The sequence below is a fragment of the Dermacentor albipictus genome, chromosome 9, assembly GCF_038994185.2.
Source record: "Dermacentor albipictus isolate Rhodes 1998 colony chromosome 9, USDA_Dalb.pri_finalv2, whole genome shotgun sequence".
NCBI lineage: Eukaryota > Metazoa > Arthropoda > Arachnida > Ixodida > Ixodidae > Dermacentor > Dermacentor albipictus.
This window is the reverse complement of record NC_091829.1, coordinates 57,015,174-57,028,549: the sequence shown is the minus strand read 5'-3', so window position 1 is coordinate 57,028,549 and position 13,376 is coordinate 57,015,174. Positions and strand designations below refer to the sequence as shown.

The 13,376-nt window shown below is 47.7% G+C and overlaps 2 long non-coding RNA genes across 3 annotated transcripts in view; one reads left to right on the top strand and one right to left on the bottom strand.

Moving 5' to 3' along the window:
* LOC135896561 (uncharacterized) overlaps nt 1-1,691 on the bottom strand; it is an 89,605-nt gene extending 87,914 nt beyond the window's left edge. Inside the window, exon 1 of the long non-coding RNA XR_010562743.2 lies at nt 1,521-1,691. This is a non-coding gene — a long non-coding RNA (uncharacterized lncRNA). The remainder of the gene's footprint in view (nt 1-1,520) is intronic.
* Nucleotides 1-13,376, top strand: part of LOC135896559 (uncharacterized) — a 34,757-nt gene that overhangs the window by 16,656 nt on the left and 4,725 nt on the right. For both annotated transcript variants that reach the window (XR_010562740.1, XR_010562741.2), the window contains 2 exons: nt 362-500; nt 6,104-6,212. This is a non-coding gene — a long non-coding RNA (uncharacterized lncRNA). The remainder of the gene's footprint in view (nt 1-361; nt 501-6,103; nt 6,213-13,376) is intronic.

Sequence of the window (13,376 nt, the reverse complement as noted above, 5' to 3'; positions counted from 1 at the left end):
GAGTAACATGGCGACGGTGTGGCTTCAGTTTCGAGACATTATCTGCACTCCAGTACTTTTTTTTTTCAACATCTCTTTGGGCAGTGCCGCTTCAGCACAAGGTGATGGTGCGCCCATTTTGCTTCGTCGATTTTGCAGCGAAATGCAATACGCGTCTCTGAAGACCTTTAATAAACGAGTGATCTGCTGTTGTTCTTTTTTTCGCACTATATTTCTACATTGTTTTGGAAATAACTGAGATGAACAAAATAAATACCACGGTTTTCGAATGGGAACGTTAATTGCATGAAATGGTTCTTGGAGTACTTGTGGAAGTAATCTTTCAGTTTTCGGGTTAAAATTGTGACGGATTGCATTTCAGCAAGGACTCTGAATAGAGTCCCGTATCGACTTGGAAAAAATGGATATCAAAGTAAGGTGGAGGGGTCTCCTTGTGGCACTGCTTTACGGACAACTGGAGTGCCACTGCGGAGTTCGTGAACGCACCCTGAGAAAGGGCGGTAAGTAAGTGCTCAGCATTTCGCGCAACTTTTTTCAAGTGCACAACGTTATGTCGCTCTGAAATACCGCGTACAGCACAAATACAACGATGACGTTAAATTTTGCATAAATAATTTTTTTTCAACTACATATAGGAGAAGTACCATTACGATCAAAATAATATAGTTCAGGTTGAGGGTTGTGCGAGTGCGAGGCAGTTCGCCGACGCTCGCTGCTTCAGTTGCAGACGCAATCGATTCAGATAATTATAGGAGACGCAACCGAAGACGTCGAAGTGAATGTCGCATTTGCTGGCAAAGTTTCTACGAAATTAGGGAAATCTTCTCTATGAAAGATCATTGATTCCTCTTCTGCAGTCCATCCTTCCTGATTACACCGAAACTGACCTAAAGCAAGGATCTTTTCTGCGCGAAAACATGCCACGTTTGCGAAAGGCTGTACTATCGGAAACATTATTATTAGTTGTATTAGCTGTTATAGTTCTGCCTATACAACTATAACATAGTACAACTAATATGAACAAATAATATTGCGCCTCGCTTATTCTACAAGTGCTCAAGAACTTCCGCGCACCGAAGCTGAGCCTCAGGCAACGTAATTGAGCACATGGCACCGCCTACGCTCCAAAATTCAGAGAAAATAAGAGAGCTTAAACCTTCTTCGGTACGATATCTTAGTGGTGGTGAATCAAAACGCAACAAGGAATTACGTGCATGCATCGTTTTACCATCATTTGTCTTGAAATTTGGTAAAACATCACGGCTGTACCTTTTTCGTCTCTACTTTTGAGTTGGCTGTACGTGTCGAAAAAGTAAAGAATGGACAAGATGTATCGCCCGACAAACACGCACTCAAGCCCTTCAGTACAAGTATTTCACCGACAGCAGATGGGCTGCCGTGATAACGAATGGGTCGAGCGACACTGCTTTTATGTCAGTCTACTCAGGCTTGCACAGGACTGGTTTACTCGTGCAAAACGAATACCTGCCCAGAAAATAAAGTTCAATACTTGTGCTTACCTGCTGTCATTACGAAACCTGGAAAACTTCGCAAAACGGCAATTCCCGGGGCTAGAACGCCCCAGAGTCGCGCAAGACATGGGATGCCCCGATTTAGCTATCTCCGTCTAATGCTCGATCGACCTGGTTTCCGGCGTCTTCCGCAAGGTCGATTCAAATAGGTCGCGAAGCTTCGGGCGAAAAGCGGTTCAGTACAGATCGTCACCGAAATCAGCATGGGGGGTTATGGGAGCAGCGATCGAAGCGCGACTATGTTTGGAGGGAACAAACATTGGGAAAGAAAAACGCGTTTTTTAATTCAAACGAGACACAGTTAGATACATTCAACGAATATAAAATTCCTAGTCAATTTTATATATTCGTGATGAGCTAAATAAATACGTTTAATTTTATTATTATTAATAAATGCATTCCTTTTCAGCGCCCATCGCTAAAGGGGGCGTTGACGCCACTATCACTCGCAGTGCAATGCACGTCTTGAAATGGGCAGAAAGGCGCACTCGTATCACCTCACAAATTGTGCTTTCTTGCTTGTCGAAGTTTGTCTGAATTTGGTGACGCGGGTAGCTTCATTGCTTCTTAATCTGTTTAGTCAAAAGTGGTGAGTTACGACCGCCAGATAATTGTGTAGTTGTTTTCGTGCGAATGCGCTGGCCGACGGACTTGGCATCCGACAATAGGATCAGCACTCTACACCTAAAGCTTTCGTCGGCCTCCAAAGAAAGTATGTTCTGCGCAGGGATGCGATTTCGACAACCGTACGGCTGGCCTTTTCCTGCATCGCTTTCCACGCTGAAAGTTTGAAACGGCCATCAAGTCGAATGGCGGGGCATTTGAATATATAGCTCCAAAGGAAGAACAACAAAACAAATTTCGCGCCTTCGAAAACAAAATGACGTCACTTCTGCTTTTAACGGACATGGCGTCACGTTATTTTTTCTTCCGCCGGAAGTGTTCCCACCACATAAAGATGGCGCTAAGCCCCATGAACCGGCGATGGACGGCCATGTTTTGAACGTATGGGCTCCTATGGAAGCTTCGCTACCAGGTATATTTACCTTGTCTTCCGTCCTTTGCACGCTTGATCGAGCTTCCCTGTCTTATCTTTCCCATCTTCATACTTGGCACGTCAACCGAAGCAGATGACCAAGCGCGATCCGACTTGCGATATCGAAGACGCAGTGGCAAGGGTGAGCGCAGGCAAGCTCAACGGACGCACGAAGGCAACCACTTCCCGCGCTTCGCCCGATATAAAATTCACAAAATGAAAAATAAAAAAATAACTAAACAGAAAGAACAGTTATTTGCCGTTCACTCAAACTTCTTTATTTCTGAAAACTTGCGAACGACAAGAAATGCGAACGTCCACATCTGCTTCGTTCCAGCAGATATTGCGATGGCCTTCAACCGCTAAGAGCGCGCATGTTCCTTGAAACCGAAACTACCACTCGCCTGCCGGGAGCTGCTTGAAGTGCCCCTCACCAGGCCAGGCAGCAGATTTTCATTATTCACCGGAAGTTGTTACGTGTCCTCTAAGGATGGAGTGTCCTACCGCAAGAATTTTTCACATTAGTTCATTATTGGCACCTAGAGAAATATTTGAAAGGCTGCGAACGCGTGATTTCAGGAGGCGAGCTTCACCGCCACTGCACCGAGACTGAGGCAGGCGCGAGAGGATGAAAGAGCATGAGTGAGGCGCTGGAATCCGGTAAAAAAATTGTGTAGTTTCGTACTCCGCGCGCACGTCTCCACGACGTGGGAAAAGCAGACGAAATGGAAGTACATCTATCTTGCTACGGTACGAAGTAAAACAAAATCATGCAGGTGTTCTGTTTGCATTTTTGATTATGTCTCTAAACTTAAATTCGTCTATTGGGGCAACAGATTAAACAAACAAACCGCCATGGTTGCTCAGTGACTATGGTGTTGGGCTGCTGAGCACGAGGTCGCGGGATCGAATCCCGGCCAGGGTGGCCGCAGTTCGATGGGGGCGAAATGCGAAAACACACGTGTACTTAGATTTAGGTGCACATTAAAGAAACCCAGGCAGTCAAAATTTCCGGAGTCCTCCACTGCGGCGTGCCTCATAATCAGAAAGTGGTTTTGGCACGTAAAACCCCAGAATTAAAAAAAGGAAAAAGATTAAACAAATAACTTGTGTTTCGTTGAATAATTCTCGAAGCCATGTGCCACTGTGCGTGACGTCACAGCACTACCATGTACGTAGGCGCACTCGGGCGATTGACGTCGACTCTCCCACTGGGAGCGAGTCGCCCGCGAGGAGAAGGGCAGACGGCGTTTGGTTTGAAATATTGCCACATCCTATATGGTCGCCGCGGGTATGTGCCAGGCGATGAGAACGACGCTGAAGTAGCGCGCGAGTGGAAAAAACAGAGACGACAACGACGTCGCGTTGACTGCTCTGATAAAGCGCTTCCATACGTCCTCTACGCCGGCTTTCCCGTCTTCTACTAGGCTGCGACAATAAAAGCTTTTTACACGGCGCGTAGGACTGTAATACTTAACAGACACGGTCGTTAGCGAGCGTTGTACGCCCTGCGCTTGTCAGCTAAGAATGACCAGACCTGGTGAGAGGCCCGTTAGATGCATTGAATATGTCTCTTCTCTCCGGCGACTTAGAACAAAATATCAGTCATGTTCTCATCTTCATGCATCCATCGATGGTGAAGTCCTTTAGCCCCTGAACGACCCGTCAATGTGACCAATGGGATGCCTCTTCAAGTCGTTCCATGGGGTGCTACGCGACGACATGCTTCATGCTTCTGAGACAACCCCCGGGATCAAAGTGGCGTGTGATTTGGACATCTTTTAGCAAAACGCCCGTGGACTTCGCACCAAAACACATTAGCTTTTCTGTAATGTCATTTCATCTTCTTTTCCTATTTTGTTTTTGTCTGAAACTTGGCTGTGCAGTGAAACTTCATCTTTATATTTCTTTCCACCGAACAATAACGTCTTCCGCTGTGACCGGGACTTTAGTGGATCTCAACAAAAAGGTGATGGCGTGCCTGTTGCTGCTGACCACTGGCAGAGATGTGTTCGGCGCAACGAAATGGAAAGTGTGCAGGAGTCCATTTGGCTAGAAGTCAGCCTAGCGCGCTGTGAAAAAGTGTTCGTTGCAGCTTTCTATGTGCCACCGAATTTTAACATTTCCCCTGTTTTGTCTGATGAGGTCATCTCTTTTATTGAAACTGACTTATCTTACCTTAGCATGCATAGGGTAATCCTTCTTGGTGATTTTGATATGTCCGGAATTGATTGGAACACGCTTACATATTCTCATTAAAATCATTACATGGAATACAAATGCAGCCTGTTGCTGGACTTTCTGTCCTTCTGGTAACTTCAGCAGCATTGCTTGATCGCCAATTTATGTAGCAAGGTCTTTTACATTTTCTTCCCTAATGTGTGAATTACCGAATTACTGAATTAAGGGCGCGAATTTTGATTATTAAAAAGCAATAATTGTGTTTTAAAACACCGGATTCAGTTGTTTTCATTGGGCCATGTCTCGCGTAACTATTTTTCCCCGCGTTATAAGGAAAACACCTGAAATACGAAAATAGCCGCATATTTACCCCATAATTAGTTAATTATCCACTCGTACTTCTAGCGTAAAATTTTGCACGCAGAGAGCCCTACGCCTACGTTATCTGAAACTAGGCATTTTACACGGTCCAATTTTTCGGTCCTGTTGAACTTTTACTTCCATGTCCTTCCTTCGTCCGTTTCTTTAACTTTGATTGTCCACGGATCACCCGAAAAGTTCATTCGAATCTGCGTTCGAAGCATTTCCCGTATAACCTATAAATAAAGACGGGAATAGAGAGTTTCAGTCAAGGGTAAATATACACATATGGGTGCAGTAGTGCTGGTGGAACAGTCTCGTCGCGCTGGCCTTAGGTACAGCACACAGAAGTACAAAATTAAGCGACCATGTTTTGCCCACATTCTACTACAGAGGCGTTGGCAGCAACTATAGTTAGCGTGTACTTTCCCGCTTACACGAGAGGATTGCGCATGCACAAGAACGTCTCCAACAGGTGGCGGTTCAAGACAGTGTCTCACGACGGCGTTACCCGCGTAGGCTACTCAAAGCCCCTTAAACTTCGTAAAGTAGCGACACTCCCCTCCTCCGCCTTCACTCCTCCTCGTTTCTCCTCTCTCTCACGCTACCTCCTCGACTACCGCCTACACCGCTCGAGCGTTGCAGCGGCGCCAACATGCGCTCCTCGCCACTCTGTAGACGCTTCTCGAGCGAAAATGGCGCTGAATCACGGCGCGAGGGCGCACGTGATGCTATTAGGCCAATGGCGACGCGTCGTCGGCCTTGACCAGAGCGCGCGAGGAGGAGGCGGCATTCTTCAAAGCGTGCCGCTACTTTACGAAGTTTACGGGGCTTTAAGGCTACTTCCGCACTATACGTCTCAGGTTCCAGCACTCCGTAAACTGCGATGCGTTTCGGGAACATGCTAAATCTGCAATATCTCCGACGCACACGAGGAACACAAACGTAAGTTGGAGAGCGTTGGTGTGTTCTAACCAGCACCACCTTCACGCAGGTGGATGTCGAACAGAAGGAGGCCACATGCTCGAGAACAAGGAGGAGTTAAGCGCGGAACACCCCTGCGAACGCTACAAGTGCCGTGACGGAGAACTTACGATAGAAAGGTAAGCTAATATTGTACTCGACAAACTTTATCTCCGTCGAGGTGACCCGCTCGAACATTTACTTCACACGCAAAAGTGTGCGCAGGAAAAATAACAACTGAATGCGCGAGAAATAGGTAACGATGTCCTGAAACACGCAGAGTTCCCAGCAACCGCATCAGTGGCTCAGCAGCGGAGGCATATACTGCTGGAGAGTGCGAGGTCGGGAGTTCGACTCCTGGCCGTGGTGGCCGAATTCTGGCACCGGCGGTAATGCAAAACCCGCACGTGTACCGCACTCTGGTTGCAGGTTAAAGAACTCTGGGTGGGACGAAAGTAATGTTTCTCGCTAAAATTAATCGGAAGGAAGTCTGCCACTGCGGCTGTTCGAATGTTGATGGAATTATAGGTGTTATTTGGAATCCCTCTAATCTTCGCGCTCCTGGCCGCAAGCGTTCCTAGGACGTTATACTTATCACATTATCTGTCATTCTGAATCTCGTAGTTTTCTAAAAAAAAAAAGGGGGGGGCGAGGCAGTTAATCCCTGCACGCATGCGTAACTAAAGCAAACTTTTCCATGTATAACCCACTATCTTGTCGAAGACAACCAATTTTCAAAGTTACTAAGTTCACTGGAGCAATAAAGACGAAGTTTAGGCAAATTAAGGAGCTAACCATCATTTTCATGCTGAATGAGCCACCATACTTGAGACTCCTGTAGGCGAAACTCTAGGAGCCAGCACTTCTTGTAAAAAAGGTTGCGTCAAAAAGAGAAAACGATTGTTTAAAGGCAGGGAGAGCGATCGCTCCATGGCGGCGCTCGACCCTGACGCTTTAAAATCGAGCTCGTTTTGGACAAACGTATCAATACGACGCCTTTCTTTTTGTCCATTGCCGGCAGGCATATCTTAACTTTCGCCCTCATTATAGCGTAGTAGATATTGATACGCTGTGCCCCCACTGTAGTACTTGACCGGGGTGTGTTGGTTATAGAATGTCTGACAATATGGGAGCACCTTTTAGGGGCAACCTTTTTATCCCTGTACGCAGCTTTCCCTGGGCTACGTATCACGCAACTCTCACCTGCAGCCTAACTACGTGTTATATTGGTTAATATACCGGTGGTACAAACCGCGCACTAAATCCAGAGCTCGAAAAACAAACTGGCGGGCCCGCCGCGATCCATCCCCCCCCCCCCCCCGAGCCTCGCCGCATACAGTCGAACGCCTCTGCAACGAACGCCACTACAACGAAATAACCTTTATAACGAAGGACTGATTATGCCCCGCCGAATTCCTACATTTCAATTGCAGTGTCAACATCTGTACAATAAAAAACCACAACAAATTTGTGTATAGAACGAAGGAATTTTGGCACCCCGATGGATAATTTGTTGCTTTGCAGCGAACACCGCGTTCCCTGCCCTCCGAAGGCGCCACTTAGCTATGACCTGTGTCAGCGCTAACCGCAGCGCTATCTACGCACTTGACGAGCGTGCGGATATCAGCGAATTATCAGCGAGTGCTACTGCACTGGTTCCTGAATCGCTCAACTTTGACGCTACTTGCTATAACGCTGAAGTACGTCGCAGCTGACGAGGACGCGATCATGTTATCTTGATTGACTATGTGGACGGCGTTCTTCGTAGGCTGCCGGGGCGTAAAGGACGGTAACGTCAACGAAGGCAACATCGATGAACAGCCTGTAAAGTGGGCAATTTGATCGCAAGAAAGGCGATAGCCGCATACATTTGCCTGCGTGCAGCAGCCTGCGTTGACTCGCGTTTCACCGCGGAGCATACTGGGAACCTTGGCGCGGTTAGGTCGGCTCCATTCGCACGTTCTGCCAAACGAAGTGTACACTCGATATAGCGAATTAACTAAGCCTACGTCAAATTCGTGTTAAATAAATGTTTTTTCTTGTTGAACGTGTCTAACCTGCTCTATTGCGAGCGGTACGGTGCACGATCATTAACAACGAAGTGACCTGCCGAACCAGCGCTGGCTAGGAGGTGTTACGACAGTTTTAGTGGGCAGCTGAAATATGCCGACAGCATACGCTAGGTACGCCAAGAAAATGGTTCTACATCTTGGACGGTAACTGATGCTCGCCTGCATCAACTTTTTGCTGTAGCTCTATGCGTCCAGCCAAGCTCTGCACACCGGTGCGCGTCGGAGAAGGGCATCTGCGCATGCGTTCTGGCCCGCCGGTTACCGGTCAGGCCTGGACGCGTGTCCCTCGAGATCGGTGGCGAATCTGCTGACGTGAAATCGCAGCGTGGGCTGCCGAAAAAAAAATGTTTCCACCATTCGTTAGAGCTGTGTGCTCAGGCACTGCGGTTGCCTCGCGAAGTTTCAGCGCTGGCTCCCCCTATAACGAAGAATTTTGGAGCTCCTATAAGCACTTCGTTATGAAGGCGTTTGACTGTATACTACCGCCCTCAAACTCAACATAGTAAAAAAGAATTAATAGTTAGATTTCTTGCCGAAAAATGCACAATAAGCTGTCCGTTCAATAACTAGTGAAACCGCGTGCGATTCACAAGCCTATCGCACAGAATCGTGCATCATGTTAAGTTGAGATGTCGAGAGCCGTAGATTTGGAGACAGCGTGTTGCAAAGTTTCGTATTCAACCAATCATTCAGTCAATCACTCAATAAATAAATCACGATAGTTATGTAGAGTGAGCAGGAAAAGAGTTTGAGGGTGTTGTTCTGGCAGACTCGCAATGCCACTCAAAACAAACTAAATCAACATTATCAAGATGCACACACACGCAAATGCATATATATCCTTAAATTTAAAACATATCTATGGATCTCGAGAAACAAGTTGCACATACAAAGAAAATGACGTAAGTGACAGAATGCAACTTTAAGAGAGCAGCTATATAAAAAGGAAGAAAGAAAAGGTATGATGTACATGAGATATTTATAACAAAAATTATTTTAAGAGGCCTTATCAGGGAAGGACTTCACGTAAGCGTCTTTGTTATGCAGAAAATGTAAATTGAATGAATGTGGTTAGGGCAAGTCATTTGTATTTGCGGTATTTTATTACTTTCGCCGAATTAAATTATAATAATATTCAATCAATGAGTCAATCAGCCAATAGTTTACTTAACATGCCCAGCAACAAACGTGAGGCCTGGGCGCTGGTCCACGGAAGAACAAAAAGAAAAGGTAAAGATATAGACGAGCTGCGACCAAAAAAAAATGGAAGGAAAAAACAAAAACAATATAAGAGGCTAAACAGACACATAATGAATAACAATACAGGAATACCACACAATTGAAAGATTGAGAACACGTACGGAGGGAGAGAGAAAGTAGAAGAAGTCATGAGAGGAACGCAGCTAGAAAGAAGGTTCATGAGAAAGCGCAATGCCGGGAACGGAAGGAAGATAGAACGTGCCATGAAAGGTAACAAGATGGAGAAAATGACAGTCGCAAAAGACTGCATTCAGTCGAGAGGCGTGCGTCTTCTGAAGGACGCAGTATCGGGGAAGGGTCTATGCTCCCTACTAGTCTTCTGCGGAAACCGTTGTGACACCGAGGCTAGCAGATCCGAACATGTAATAATTCCACGAATGGGGAGGGAAGACGAAGAAGTGATTCTATTGCTGAGTGCTTGTTCTCCGTCACCAGTAATTTGTGGTAATTCTCGCTTTCTTCCGGGCATCACTGTTCCCTGCCCGACGGGAATGGAAGTGGAGCCACCCGCACTCCCACCTGATGTAGCGGCGCCCGCGTCGGCAGCCTCAAGGAAGCGGAACAGCCTCTCGAGCGTCAGCGAGACTACCCTGATAGACTCGACCGAAAGCGACGACAGCTCCGACGACGACTACGTGACTGTCCTGAGTCAGAAAGCAAAACGGCGGATGCTTAGAGCCTCTGTGGACACATCTACTATGAGGACTCCGCAGAGTTCGCCGAGGTACACCATCCTTTTCTTACCTGTGCTACCCTCCGACAACATGAGGTTCCTCAACAGGCAAGTTGCATCGGTTGAACTCGAGAGACTGTTGCCGAATAGCATTGAGGACGTACGAGTCAACCCTCGGAAGAATATTGTCGCGGTAGACGTCGCCCAAGCGTCGGCGTTAGATTCTCTGCGAGCCGTCACTGTTCTCGGTGGCATGAACGTCCGTACCATCATCCCGATGGGAAAAGAGACTACTACAGGCGTCATATATGACATTGATGCGGCCATCTCAGGCGAGGATTTACCACTTTTGATAAAGCCTGCAAATCATGGGATCCAGATACTACAGGTGGCCCGTCTCGGAACTTCCAGATGCGTGAAAATTGTCTTTAAAGGTGACTGCCTTCCATCGCATGTGAAGGTAGGTCATTTTCGACATGCTGTCCGGCCCTTTGTTCCGAAGCCGCTTCAGTGTAGAAACTGTCAGAAATTCGGCCACGTGAGCGCCGTCTGTGGAAAGTCTGCTATATGTTCCCGCTGTGCAGCGCAACACTCTGCAGGCCACTGCCAGGCAAAAACTTATAAGTGTCCGAACTGTCAAGGGCCCCACGATGCCTCATCAAAGGAATGTCCTAGAGTTAAGCGAGAACTCTCCATCTTGAAGAAAATGGTGAGGGAGCGGTCGACTCATCGCGAAGCAGCTGCTGACGTCAGGCGACGTCGTTCTCGTCGCAGACGCTCATCAAGGAATTCTGCTCTCCGCACAAAGAATACGCGTGCCGCACAGCCTCTTGCTGTTGAATCTGCTCCAACCTCAGTGCAGAATGTTTCCAAACCGTGTATAGATAACGGAGCATCTCAAAAGAATGCCGTGGATGAGGAATGGCCACCACTGCCAAGGATAAGCCCTGTGGAAGAACCCCAACAAGGAAAGGCACCACAATGCTCCACCCCTCACCCAGATGAGCTGACAGAGCATGACCGCCGAATTGTTACAATGCTCAAATCTTTGATACATGCGATTCGCACGCTTGTGGGCAACTCGAATACGCCAACAGCTCGAAGCGCAGTGCAAGTGTTGGATGCCCTGAGCCCAGTGCTTGCAAATCTTGCATAAGCACAATGGCTCTTCCACTGCCTTCATTCCGTGATGAAGTGCGTAGCGCGACGATTTTCCAGTGGAATGCCAGAGGACTTCAATCACGGATTTCATGTTTCCGCCAATACGTTTTCACGCACCAATTTCCTGTAGTGGTAATATGTGAACCGAACGTGTCCAAAGCGCTAAGACTCTCTGGATACGAAGCCTTTATGGCGTCGACGTGCGGGCAATCCAGCAAAGTAATTGTTTACATCCGTACAGAACTGACTTACATTCCCCACTCGGTGCAGCCTCATGATGGAAACCAATACGTGTGTCTCCGCATTACAAAGAATAAAGTGGCCTTCACCCTTATCGGCGCCTACATATCCCCATATAGTCGGTTCGACGGCGACCGATTGCGAGACATCCTGACGGCGACTACTGGACCCTGGATTATCACGGGAGACTTTAATGCTCATCACTTGGCTTGGGGAAGCTCCAGAATAGATTCCAGGGGCCGGAAACTTGTGGAACTTGCTTCCGACCATGAACTTAGCATTATGAACGATGGCAGTCCGACGTACTTGCGTGGTTCGAACTACAGCAGTTGCTTAGACTTGACCTTGATGTCACGGCAACTTGGTCAAAATGTTCGATGGTCCTCTGACATCGAGACTCATGGTAGTGACCATATTCCCACCTACTTAAGTATCACTGGATTCGGAAGCTTCTCCTCTTGTACTTCCCGACGAGTATATATAAGGTGGTCAACGTATAAGACAAAGGTGGAAGAGGCATGCAAAGAAGGATTTACCGGCACCATTGAGAATCTTATTACAAGTGTACTGGAATCGTCTAAGTACACATTTACATCCGCTAAAAAACGTACGGATTTTGACATGGAACTTGAGCGACTTCGAACGATTCGCAGAAGAGCCGAGAGGCGATACAGGCGCACGAAGTCAATTCATGACCTTAGAGTCGCTCGACGTATACAGAAGAAAATCCAACGTCGTATGGACAGGCTGGAGGAACAACGGTGGAAGACGTTCTGCGAATCACTTGACCCCCGCAAGCCACTGTCTATCATATGAAGGACGGTGCTCGGCCTTGGCTCGTCTCCACAGCAACGACATCCATTCTCATCCCTAGCCCTCTATCAAGGCCGCTCACAGGTCGATATAGCCGAAGACTTCTGTGTGAAGACTGCGGGCAGTGTGGTCACCATCAGTAGCGAAATTCTGGGTGAGGTTCCTGCGACACGCTTCCCAGAATTGAATGTGTCCTTCTCACTTGAGGAATTGGACGCTGCTCTGGCCTCATGCAGGCGCTCATCATCGCCAGGACCAGACGGCATCACCTACGCTGCTTTATGCCACCTAGGTGAAGATGGCCGAAGCAGACTTCTGGAATGTTATAACCAGTCATGGAATGATGGTGTCGTTCCTGAGCGGTGGAAGTCCAGCCGCTTGATACCACTCCTGAAGCCTGGAAAGTCGCCACTTGACCTAGCGTCCTACCGACCCATTGCGCTGTCCAGCTGTGTTGGGAAGGTCATGGAAAGTGATTCTCACCCGCCTAGAATGGTATCTTGAGCGCCACAACGTATACCCCGATGCCATGGCTGGTTTTAGAAGAGGCCGTTCCTCTATTGACAACGCCATCGACCTAGTCACGTCTGTACAACAAGAAAAACACCACAAGCGTATACCGGTTGCACTATTCCTCGACGTGAAAAGCGCCTACGACAATGTAACGCATGAAGCCATCCTTGATGCCCTGGAAAATAATGGAATTGGTGGACGCATGTTTCGGTGGATTCGGAGCTATCTATTCAAAAGATCCTTCTTTGTGCACAGTGCAGATGGCCGAACTACTGACCATTACACTTATCGTGGCGTCCCTCAGGGTGGGGTTCTTAGCCCCACTTTGTTCAACCTTGCAATCCTTGGCCTTGCCGACGTTCTACCGCATACAGTAAACCTTTCAATATATGCTGACGACATATGCATATGGGCCTCGGCAGTTACACGTCTCCAGGTGCGTGCACGGCTCCAAAAAGCAGTGACCCTAACATCATCGTACCTGCGTGCGCAAGGCTTAAGCATTTCGACCGAGAAGTGCGCCTTAGTCGCCTTTACCCACAAGCCCATGACCTGTTACCCCATTTCTATTG